Raw genomic sequence first — 12,032 nt, 5'->3', positions numbered from 1 at the left:
GTAAAATCAGCATAAATTAGACTTCTTAAAATATCAGACAAATGTGCATTTGCTTATTAAATTTTTTTTAAAGTACTTAAAATATCCAAATATTTAATTTTCTCAAAACAGTCCAGTTTTCTATATAGGTATTTAGACACAAGTTCCACTGAATGTAATGGATTCTGGGATTTTTTTTAGATAGTTACAAAGTGGAAGAAGATAAAGATGCAGTAAATGGGGCATTCCTAACTATTATTAGTTTAAAAGCTTTTTTAATTGAATATTTGAGTCTCCTGGATTTCAATCTGTAACCCTTCCTTAACAGAGATGTTTCAACAATCCTCTTGGTGAGGCCTCCAGAGAGTGGGCATGTCAATGGGTCCATGCAGTGGTGAACGCCTCCTTGAGAGGGGTTGGTTCCGCTGACTTTAAAAGAAGAGATGATTTACCCCTCCTAAAGAAACTATTACTGGATTCTTTCTAAAGTTTGTAAATGGCAAGATGGTTGACCTACAGTTCCAAAGAATCTTGGAAGAAATGGATTCAAGTCAGATTTCAGGTTGGAATACTGTACTGAAATAGCTTCAGTCATGCTTGTGGATAACCTGTGACAAGCCTCAAATGAGGGTAATGAATCCCTTCTGGCTCTCCTTCACTCTCAATAGCTTTTAGTATTATCAATCATAATATGGACCGGACTAGGGGTAGGCAACCATGGCTCTTTTATGACTTGTGGACTTCAATTCCCAGAATTCCTGAGCCCTGGGAGTTGAAGTCCACAAGTCATAAAAGAGCCAAGGTTGCCTACCCCTGGACTAGACAGAGGGTTGGGAATGGGGGGCACTGTTTTGCAGTGGTCTTACTCTGTCATCAGAGAGTAATTTCATTTGGTTGTGTTGGAGCAAGAGTGGTCCATTCCTCTATCCCTTCTTTGCAGTGTATCTCCTCTCTCCTCTGTAATCTATAGACCATGGGTCGGCAACCCGCAGCTCTGGAGCCACATGCGGCTCTTTCAACCTTTTTCTGTGGCTCCAGTCCTCCTCTGCCATTTGCAGAGAGAGAGAGAGAGAGAGAGAGAGAGAGAGAGAGAGAGAGAGAGAGAGAGAGAGAGAGAGAGAGAGAGAGAGAGGCACTTGCGCTTCGCTTCCCTTCTCTCTCGCGCACGGGGCTCCTGATTAGCCCTGCGCCTGGACGCACCATCCCCTAGGAGAAGCGTGGCCAGGAAGTCCCTTTCCAGGCTGGCCCCATCCAAGGCGCACGTGGCCAGGGAGCCATGCGGGGCAGCCCCGGGTTCCCCCCGGGAGCATCCCCAGCTGGTGCTACTGTTGGCCCTGCTGGCCAGGAAGGCACACTGGAGTCTCGGCTGCCAGGAAGGCGATCAGCCCGCTCCTCTCCCATCGCCCGGAAGAGGTAAACTGTCAAGTCCCGCGGGCTCGACATGAACAGGAGGGGGAAGGGAGGCAGCGCCACCACCAAACAGCTGACGGTAACAATGCCAAACCCTTGGGAGACTTCTCAGGTGGCCGCCAGACAGCTGTTTGGCACAGGAAACCCCGGCAGAGGCTGGAAGCAGGGACGATGCCTGGGGAGACACTGGTCCTATCTGCCCTACAAAGCTGCCGAACAGCTGAGCAGCCACACCACCGACAAACAGCGGTTTGGCACAGGAAGATACCCCACAGCAATGACCGAATAGCAGACCGGAAAGGAGAGCCAGGGGCCTATGTTGCTGCTTTTCATGATACCGCTGGATGCTGGCTAGCTGGCTGGGGGGTGGAGCTGAGGGGATGGACTGAAGGTAAGAAAGAGAGAGAGGGGGGACAGAAAGAGAGAAAGAGGGAGAGGGAGGGGAAAGAGGGAGAGGGAGAAGAAAGAAAGAGACAGAGGGAGAGGAAAGAGGGAGAGGAAAGAGAAAGAGGAAGGGAAACAAAAGAGGGAGAAAGGGGGAGAGGAAAGGGAGAGAGGAAAGAAAAAGAAAGAAGAGGGGGAGAGGAAAGAGGAAAGAAAAAGAAGGGGAGATGAAAGAGGGAGAGGGAGAGGAAAGAGCGAGAGAGAAGCAGGGAGAGAAAAGAGACAGAGAGGAAAGAAAGACAAGGAGAGGAAAGGGGAAGAGGAAAGAGGAAAGAGGAAAAAGGGAGAGAGAGAGGAAAGAAAGATAGAGGGAGAAAAAAGAGAAAGACAAAGGGGGAGAGGAAAGAGAGAGGAAAGAGAGAAAGGAAAGAAAGAGGAAAAAAGGAGAGAGGAAAGGGGAGAGGAGAGAGAGGAAAGAGAAAGATAGGGAGAGGAAAGAGAAAGAGAGAAAGAGAGAGGAAAGAAAGGGAGAGGGAAAGAGAGAGAGAGAGAGAGAAAACTCATGTACAGCAGCCTCTCTTTTTAATTAAACTTTTCAATCAAGCCCCCCCCCGCCCGCGTGCACAAGTTTTGCAGCTCCCAGTGTTTTCTTTTCTCTGGGAAACGGGTCCAAGTGGCTCTTTGAGTATTTAAGGTTGCAGACCCCTGCTATAGACGAAGCAACTTTGAGAAGTAATCTGACAGCACAGAATATGGTGTCATCAGCATATTGGTAATACTCCATGTACACCTCTAATCCTTGCCATCCAAGTGAAGTTGTCAAAGTTTTGTCTTGGTGTCTAGGATCTGTAAGAATGTGAATAGGAAACTCAGCTCAGTCCTACCAAGATTGAGATGCTGATTACCATGTATATAGTCCTACCTGGCATAGAATTAGGTTATTTGAAGGACTGCCTCCAGTGAAGGATATCTGTCCATCTCACACACTCCAACAAGGAGGGAACACTCCAGGTTACTTCACTGAAATAATATCACCTTATGGGATTTCAGAGACTTCTTTATGGCAGCCCTTGCCTTTTTAAATGATCTGCCCACTGATATAAGATTGGCCTCAATCCTGTAGGCTATTTTTGTGCGCAACCAGAGTTGAGCAGGCACTTAAAAGCTAAGTACATATATAAACTGAAGTAACATATCATAGACTTGTTGCTTGTCCAGGACTGCTACTGACATTATTATGAAGACTGTAACATGGAACTTTGCAGGAAACTCTGAACAATCTTTCCCCAAACAGTAAGCAACATGAATACCCAAACTATATGAATACTTTTACAAAAGCAAATAGCATCCACAAGATAGTATCAATCAAGTTAGAAATGTTTGGATTATGATTCATGTCATACAGTAATTGATTGTTGCATCAAACTGGAGAAGACTATTCTACTGTAGGTGAAAGCACATATGCAAGAATAAAATGACCAGTATTTTCACCAGGATAGCTCTAACTTCATGGCAGATCCTCTTTTCTCCAAATATTTTACAACTAACAATCCTGGAAATATTAGGCTTGATGCCTTCATTAACTGATTTCCCCATATAATCATAGCCCATAGAAATAACATTTCATGTGGCCACCTTTTTATTACTGGATATCTTTTTCCAACCATAGATGTGACCCACTTACTGGCTTTGAACTGCATAAACTTGTTAGCTTCAGTATGCAGTTTATTAAAGTGCAAGCAGGTATACTACTAATTATGTTCTATAATGATGGACTGCTAATGGGACTCTTACATGCCCCAGCCATATAACTTCTCTTTGTGAACAGTTTTTGTAATTATATTGTCAAGGTTCCAACTAATGAAACTGAATAAAGTAGAACTCTGAGGCTTGAGAATTCCTCAAAGAATATATTTATTGGATACATAATATCGGCATGATCAAAAGTGAAACCAACTTTAAACTTTCCCCCAGAGATTCAAAGTAATTAAATGTAACAATTTCCTCCCTTCTATTATGCTACTTATCACATTATCCAATAAATGCATTTGGCGGTCTTCTTAACAGTTCTTTCCGCCTTCAGGGTCCGGTGAGAATGACTTTGGTTCCCATGGGATTGTTCTATGTTTAGTCTAATAAAAGTAAAAGCAAACGGATCCTCCCCCTTCTCTTTATGTGGCAACTGATAATGAACGACAAAGATGGCGCCAGCTAGGTTCGTTGCAGAAGTTGACAGTTGGACCTCCCTAAAGAGAAAGAAGATCCTAAAAACAAGTATAGATATACATTAGGGATCTTTCCATTAGTTATGTACTAGAGGTCTTTAGGCTTCTAGGAGCGCTTATCATGAAACTTTTGTATTAATCTATCTGCCTTTACTTCAGTATTTTAACCCAGGTAGCCTCTGACAAGGGATACCCTTTCCACTGCACTAGATACTGTAACCTCCCTTTATGCAATCTAGAATCAAAGATGCATTATATTTCATAGTGGGTCTTCTCTTCTATTAGAATTGACCTGGTGCTTTGTGAGAGATTAGTCTCAAGGTTGAATCTGTCACCAACTTTAATAAACTACAATGGAATACTGGATGAACCTTTCCCAAAAGCCGGGGAAGCTTAAGCTTGACTGTGACAGGATTTATGATTCTTACTATGGGAAAAGGGCCAATAAATTAGGTCCCTACTTTTTACAAGGTAGCTTTGATCTTAGATATTCTAACCATTCTCTGATATGAAATGGTTTTTGAGGAGATTGTCACTTGTTGGTTGCTCCTTGTGGATTTTAGCAGCTTGGTTTAAAGCCTGCCTGACATTTGTCCAAGTGCATTGTAACGATGTCATCCATTTAGTCAAAGTCTGTGAGGAAGAGGGGCTCTTGTGGATATTCAGGCATGGGAACAAATTCCCTGCCTGTAGCTACTTTAAAAGGAGAAAGTCCAGTACTGCTATGCATGCTGTTGTTGTAGGCCACTTCAGCAAATGGCAGGAGGTCTGCCCAGTTAGTCTGCTAATAGTTGACATGGCATATTAGGTACTGCTCCACCATTGTGTTTGCTCATTCAGCAGCTCTATTCATACTTGGATGAAAAGCTGAAGAAAGACCCTGGGTCGATCCAATCAATTTCATGAACTCCCTCCAGAATTTTGTTATAAATTGAACCCCCTGTCTGATATAATCCTTTTTGGGGCTCCATGGAGCTGGTAGATGTGCTTCAGGAACAGCTTGGCTAATTTCTGGATGGAAGAAAGTCCAGGGCAGGCTACAAAATGAGCTTGCTTTGAAAAAAGATCAATAACAGTCCAAATCATTCTATTCCCACTGCTCTTAAGAAGTTCTATCTCTTCTCAAGGTCGGGAAGGATCCGCTACTTGTTGTAATAATCCAGGGGGTTTACCGGGATGTTTTTTCATGGCTGAACAGGTTGCACAACACTTAACGTAACTTTCAATGTCTTTCTTCATTCCCGGCCACCAAAATTGCTTCCTCACCAGAAGCAAGGTTTTCAGGAACCCAAAATAGCCGGCTTGCTTAGCATCATGGCTCCATTGTAGGGCTTGGATCCTGAGAGTACTAGGAAGGTAGAGCTTGGATCCCTTCCATGCAAGTTAATCTCTATAGGTTAATATCTGTCTGCTGGCTCTGAACCATGGGTCGGACTTTAATTCGTGTTTGAGCTGCTGAGTTAAGTGGCTATCAGGACTTGTGGGTTGCTTTTGAGTTTGGTATCTAGTAGTCACTTGAGAAACCATTTGTGGTGGGGGAATGATGGCATTGATTATTTCTTCATAGCAGCTTTTGTATTGAGGCATCCTGGACAAGGCATCAGCCAGGAAATTTTTCCCCCAGAAAGGTACTTTAGGGAGAAATTAAAATGATTCAAGTATTGTGCCCAGCAAATTTGTTTAGGATATAATTTCCATGGGGTCCTAAGTGCCTCAAGATTTTTATGGTCTGTCCACATTCAAACTGCTCTTTACTCCATCCAGAAAATGGTGCCAAGTCAACAATGCCCACTGTACTGCAAATGCCTCTTTCTCCCACACAGCCTGGCATCATTCTATGTCTGTGAGTTTCCTGGAGGTATATGCACAGGGTTGTAAGGCCCCTTGGTTGTTTTCCTGGAGGAGGACTGTACCCACAGCAACCTCATTAGTGTCTGCTTGGATGATGAATTGTTTCTAGGGTCAGGATGTTTGAGGACTGGCTCCTCTGTGAATAGTCTCTAGAGCTGTTCAAATGCAGTTTGGCATTTGATCATCCAATTTAAAGGTTGACTAGGATGAGGCTTTCCTCCCCCTTTCCCTGATCTCAAAAGCTCAGTAATGGGAAGCGCTGTCTTGGTGAAGGAAGGAATAAATTGCCGGTACAAGTTAGTGAACCCCCAAAAGCTTTGCAGTTGCTTGTAGGTTCGTGGGGGCTGCCATTCTAACACAACCTTCAGTTTGGCTGGGTCCATTTCCACTCCTTCACTGGAGATTCAGTACCCTATATAATCAAGATGGGACTGATGGAATTTGCATTTAGACAGCTTGGCATAGAGGTTTGCTTTCAATAATTTAAGTACTTCACGAACCAATTTGACATGTTCCTCTATGGTCTCAGTATAGATAAGAATGTCGTCTAGGTAAACTAGAACCCTCTTGTATGCATGCAGTACACTGTTTATCAGATGCATAAGCATGACCAGGGCTCCCTGGAGGACAAAAGGTATGAACTGGAAACTCCCTAGAGGACAATTGAAAGTGGCTTTCCACTCATCTCCCTTCTTGATTCTTACTCAGTAATAAGCTTCTCACAAATCCAGTTTGGTAAAAAATCTTTCCCTTTGCTAGGTGGGCTAACATGTCTTTCATTGGGAGAGAGGGTACATATTTTCCCTGCTAACAGTGTTTAATCCTTTAAAATCCATGCACAGTCTCAAAGATCCATCTTTTTTGTCTTTGAATATAGTACAGGGGCAGCCAAGCTAGACTTAGCTGGCTGGATGAAACCCCTGGCCAGGTTTTTGTCAATATACTGCCTTAGCTCCTTCATTTCTCTCTTTGGCTTAGGAAGTGCCACCCCTGGTAGGATTTATGTGGCACAGTCAGTGGATCAGTGAGGGGATAGTATGTCACACTCTCTTTCACTAAAGGCTTCTGCAAGATTCTGGTATTCTTGAGGGATGAGCTGGATCCTGGGTAATTGTTCAACTGTGACTTTCAATGGTTTGGCGGGTTTACATTCCGTCACAGCGGAGACAGTTTTCCCTTCCTGACCATTCTGTTCAGGGGGAGGAGCTCTTTTCCTAATCTCATGGTTCTCACCCCATTCTCCCACTATATGGTGGGTTGCCACTTGTTAAGCCATGCCAACCCCAAGACTATAGTCTCAGTCATTCTTGAAATTACCACAAAACGGATGATCTCCCAATGCTGCCCCATCTCTAGTCATACCGATTCAGTTAGGTGTGTTGCCAGGAATCCACCAATCAATGACCTACCAGCCTGCACAAACGTCAGGGCTAGGGGCAATTGCTTGGCATGGATTCACAACTTAAACACATTTGGAAGTTTGATTAAGCATTGTGTGCAGCCTGAGTCTATTAAGACATCTAGGTCTGCCTGAACCCTGGTTTTTGGTACTATAGTTTTAGCGGGGATGAGAAAGGAGGGAAGGCTCAACTTACCATCAGGTCATTCTCGCCTTCATTATCACTGTCGTAGGGCACTTGTAATTGCAGGCATTCAACCAGAGTTCCATCTCTCCCCATGGGCAGAAGGACACCTCCATGGCTTGATTTTCATGAGTCCACTTTGACTTCTCCCAACCCTTTTGATACAACTTTTTCTGCTTAGAGGTGGTGGCAATGGTGCTATTTGTCAGAAGAGCTGGCGCCAGGCATTCAGCCACTCAGTGCCCTTGCTGGCCATACTGGTAGCACTTAATAGGAGCCCTGGCAGGTGCTCTGGGGGCGCTGGCCATGGAAGTTGTTGCTAGACACCGTCTGAACTGATGCCTCTTCTGACTGCACCTCAACTTTGGTTCAATAGCACTGGATTTCTTGTAGTGGCCCAATTCAATATCAAGAATCAATGCCATTCAATACCACTCATGAAGCTGCTTGGGGATCCCCCGGTAGGTGCAGGCATTGAACAGTCCATGGTCTAATCCTTCTTTGAAATGGTGGATGAGGGAACGTTCTGGCCACTGCCTTAATCTTCTAGTGGCCCTTCAGAACTCTCAAACAAATTCTTTCGCTGGTTGGGTCCTCTGCTTCTGATTGCAGATCTCTATCTCTGATTGCAGGGCTTGGGAGTCATCTTCGAATCTGGCTCTCAGTTCCTCCAGGAAAAGGTTTATGTTTCCCAGTTCCAGTGCATCTTCATTGTGAAGGCTGGTCATTCACTCTGTAGCTTCCCCTCGAGGTTCGCAGCTATCGTGTTTGCCATCACCCTATCGTCAAGGTAGGCAATAGCATAGCAATCCAGATGAGCCCACACCTGATTCAGGAAGAAAGGCAGCTTGTCTGGGTCCCCATCAAACATAGCCTTGATTGGCAGTGGGGCCATTGGGGGAGGAGATGTCCAGTATGCCAGGTGCCATTCATGCTGTTGGTAGTGAGCTTTTGGCTGAGATTAAGCCCACCTCTGGAATTCTCTCAGTTGACCCACGGGGCTCACTGCTTGCCAGAGTCAGGGAGGGTTTGGCGTGGGCCCGGGCTTGATGCTGCTATTGGTCTGGGAAGCGGTGAAGCTGCACGGGCTATTATAATCAGGTTTGGGGTTCACTGGATGGGGAGTGACTTCTGGTTTCAGTTCCAGTTGGGACTTTGCACTGTGCGCTCAGGGCAGCCCTCTTAACTTCCAGCCAATTGAATTTCTCCTTTAGTTTCTTGACTGAAAGCCCATGGATCACCATCAGGTATTTCTATTCCCCCGACTCATCTCCACCCGCCACTCTGTTCACCTTCCTGAGATCATCAGGTGAAGCTGGAAGTAACACCGCTAGGTTGCACCAGAAATGCAGACCACAGCCCCTGCTTTTGAAGTGACATGCCCAAACCCTTCTCTTGGAAATGACCTACATAATACATAATCCTCCTTTCCCTAGAACAGTGGTTCTCAACCTGTGAGTCGGGACCCCATTTGGGGTCGATCGACCATTTCATGGGGGTCGCCAAGCAAGGCTGTTCGCCATTTTTTTGTCCGCCATTTTTTTTGTCCGCCATTTTTCCCCTTTTCCGGCGGGTGCCTTACCTCCCTTGGGCTGGGCCAGCTGGTGGTCGGCCTGCTCCATCTCTGCCGTTTGCCAGCTACGCCTCGGCCGGCGCAGGGGGCAGAACCACGCATGCGCGGTGCTCCCGGGCAGGGAGTCCTCGACTTACGACCGGTTGGGTAGTCCTCGACTTATGACCGGTTTAGTCCTCGACTTACGACCGGTTTAGTCCTCGACTTACGACCGGTTGGGGTCGCGGCATTAAAAAGGTTGAGAACCACTGCGCCTAGAAATAATGTGTTCAGTATAATTTATCAATATTTGAATGACATGCAATCTTGGAATGATATTCTTCATGAAGAGTTTAACTCATAAAGCTAAGTAAACTTAACCCTTATCTTTTCATATAATTAACAAGCATAACTTACATATTTTCATACATACGCTCACACAGACATATACACAAACATACCCAGTATACCCATCTTTTGTAAAACTAAAATGTATGCATATTTTAGCTTGACACACTTAAGCATTTAATCAACCTCCCCTTTTTTTGTAAAACATTTTATTTTCAGTTTTAAAATCATTCCCTTGAATGCAGGTAAAAAAAACTTTTTAAATCACAGCAGCCCCAGAGTGATTAATTTAATCCTAACCCTAATCCTTTATGGATTCAAATAAGGCCTAAGTAAAGTGAAATTTACAGGGCATTTTACTATTGAAGGGATTTTATTATGCTTAAGGTTGATATTAGTAATATTGATATTAGTAGTGATATTTTGTAATTAGATATATATTAGTTATATAGAAGCAAATGTTTTATGCTTTAGGTATAGGTCAGTGGTTCTCAACCTGTGGGTCGGGACCCCATTTGGGGTCGATCGACCATTTCATGGGGGTCGCCAAGCAAGGCTGTCCGCCATTTTTTTTGTCCGCCATTTTTTTGTCTGCCATTTTTTTCCCCCTTTTCCGGCGGGTGCCTTACCTCCCTTGGGCTGGGCCTGCTCCGTCTCTGCCGCTTGCCAGCTACACCTCGGCCGGCGCAGGGGGCGGAACCACACATGTGCGGCGCTCCCGGGCAGGCAAAGTCCTCAACTTATGACCAGTTTAGTCCTCGACTTACGACCGGTTTAGTCCTCGACTTATGACCGGTTGGGGTCGCGGCATTAAAAAGGTTGAGAACCACTGGTATAGGTGATTGCTTATATGAAAAGAGCAAGGTAAGGGGAGGGGAAAAAAGGGTTATGGATGGAGCCTGGGTTGCTGTGTATGAGTCATCATCTAGGAATTATTTTTTTGTGCCATCTTATGGCTAGTAACAAGATCAGATCTCTTTGTTCTGGAAAGGGATAAAAAGTGGAAGACATATTTCCTGGTTGTTGCCTTCATCTCTCTACCAGCCACAAAGAGAGATGGGGTCACCCAACTCTATTTTGATCAAAATAAAAGTTGTTTGCTTGCTGAAACCTCGACTCAGGAGTTTCTTTGGCTCTTTTAAATTCCTGAGTAATGCTGGGGCAATTGTGAGGCTAAGTGGAAAACCTTACAACCTGGTGCCTAATGTGGTGGTAGCCACAATGGCTCTCCCCCCACATCTGGAGACCCCTGTTAAGGTCCCAGCAAGCCTTCAATTCTCAGCAGGACGAAACCAATGACGACTGAATCGTCAGTCTTAGAGCGTTCCTAGGTGTTTGACCTGGAAGATTCTGTGCTTCATCGTCGCTGGTGGAGTCCGTGTCTGAGGAACCTGAACGCCTGAATTTAACGAGGTTTCATGCTTCTCTACTGATGGGAGAAATTGCAACAGGCGCCTTGGTAAGTAAAAGAAATTTTAAAAAAAGCTTTGAAAATCTTGGAATAAGGCAGGAGGTTGATCTCTCTGGCTAGTCATCTATAGATAAACATAAAAATAAATGAATAAATGTAAGAAAAGAGGAAGCCAAGCAACTGTCTTCTAATACAGGATAGAGTGATTTAAGAAAAATAATTGAATTGGTATGTAATTTTTTTTGCAGAGGTTTTGGTAATTTTGGAATAAGATAGGGGGCTGATCTCCCCGACTAGTCCTCCAAAGGAAAAATTAATTACAAAATTACAAATTAATTAAGTGAAAAGGGAGGAAGCCGAGAAACTATCTTGAAAAAGAAAAAGAAAAGAAAAAATAATATGGGGAATCGTCAGAGTAATTTAAAGAAACAAATTAAATCAAAATGTACTCCTCTGCAATGTGTTTTGAACAATTGGGATGTTTTGAAACTTCAAGTGGCTGTTAAGTTTAACCCTGTCAGACAATGTCTGGTGGTGCTTTGTGTTGATGTGTAGCAGTACAAATAATCTTCAACAAGGCAACGTTGAAAAACTTTGTAAACCTCCGCTTGGCTAGTTTATCTGATAACAACTAAAGCCATGGAAGAAAAGAGAAGAAAATTCAAAGAACTGAAAGCAAGTTTTTTTCTTTCTCTTTTTTTTCTTTTAATCTGGCTCTTTGGACTATTCAATTCCCCTTTGTCAGAGGTGAGGAGAGGAGGCTTCTACTTTCCCCTCCCCCTTCACACCTTCAATATTCCTTTTAGTCTTTCCCCACTGTCTTTTGAAGTTGCTGGGATAAATTGGAAGTAACCATAAATTTTCCCCTCCTTTTTTAATTAAAAGGGGGGGCCTGTTTTAGCCTCAAACCCCAAATTGATGTGTGTGTGTTTTGTTTATATATAAGCACCCAGAACATTACGCTTCGGCTTGGAATGGTGAGAAAAATAGGAGATGGTTAAAGGGCCCTATAAAAACCACATGTTTGATTGGAATCACCTCATGATTTTTCTCGCTTCTTGCAGGACAAGCCATATATCTAAATAAATGTTGTTTTAATCAGGGCTTTTTTTCTCGGAGAAAAGGTGGCGGAACTCAAACCTGGCCACGCCCTCATCAAACCCTAGGACCGCCCCTTTAGAGAACAGGAATGCAAGTAAAATTTGGGAGGGGCTATTTCCGGTGTGGGAGGGGCTATTTCCGGTGCGGCCGGCCCGGAAAAAGGTGCCGGAACGCGGTTCCGCCGCGTT

This window comes from Protobothrops mucrosquamatus, unplaced genomic scaffold, assembly GCF_001527695.2.
Source record: "Protobothrops mucrosquamatus isolate PMUCROS unplaced genomic scaffold, P.Mucros_1.0 scaffold_177, whole genome shotgun sequence".
Taxonomy (NCBI): Eukaryota; Metazoa; Chordata; class Lepidosauria; order Squamata; family Viperidae; genus Protobothrops; species Protobothrops mucrosquamatus.
Note: the sequence above shows the minus strand (reverse complement) of the source record.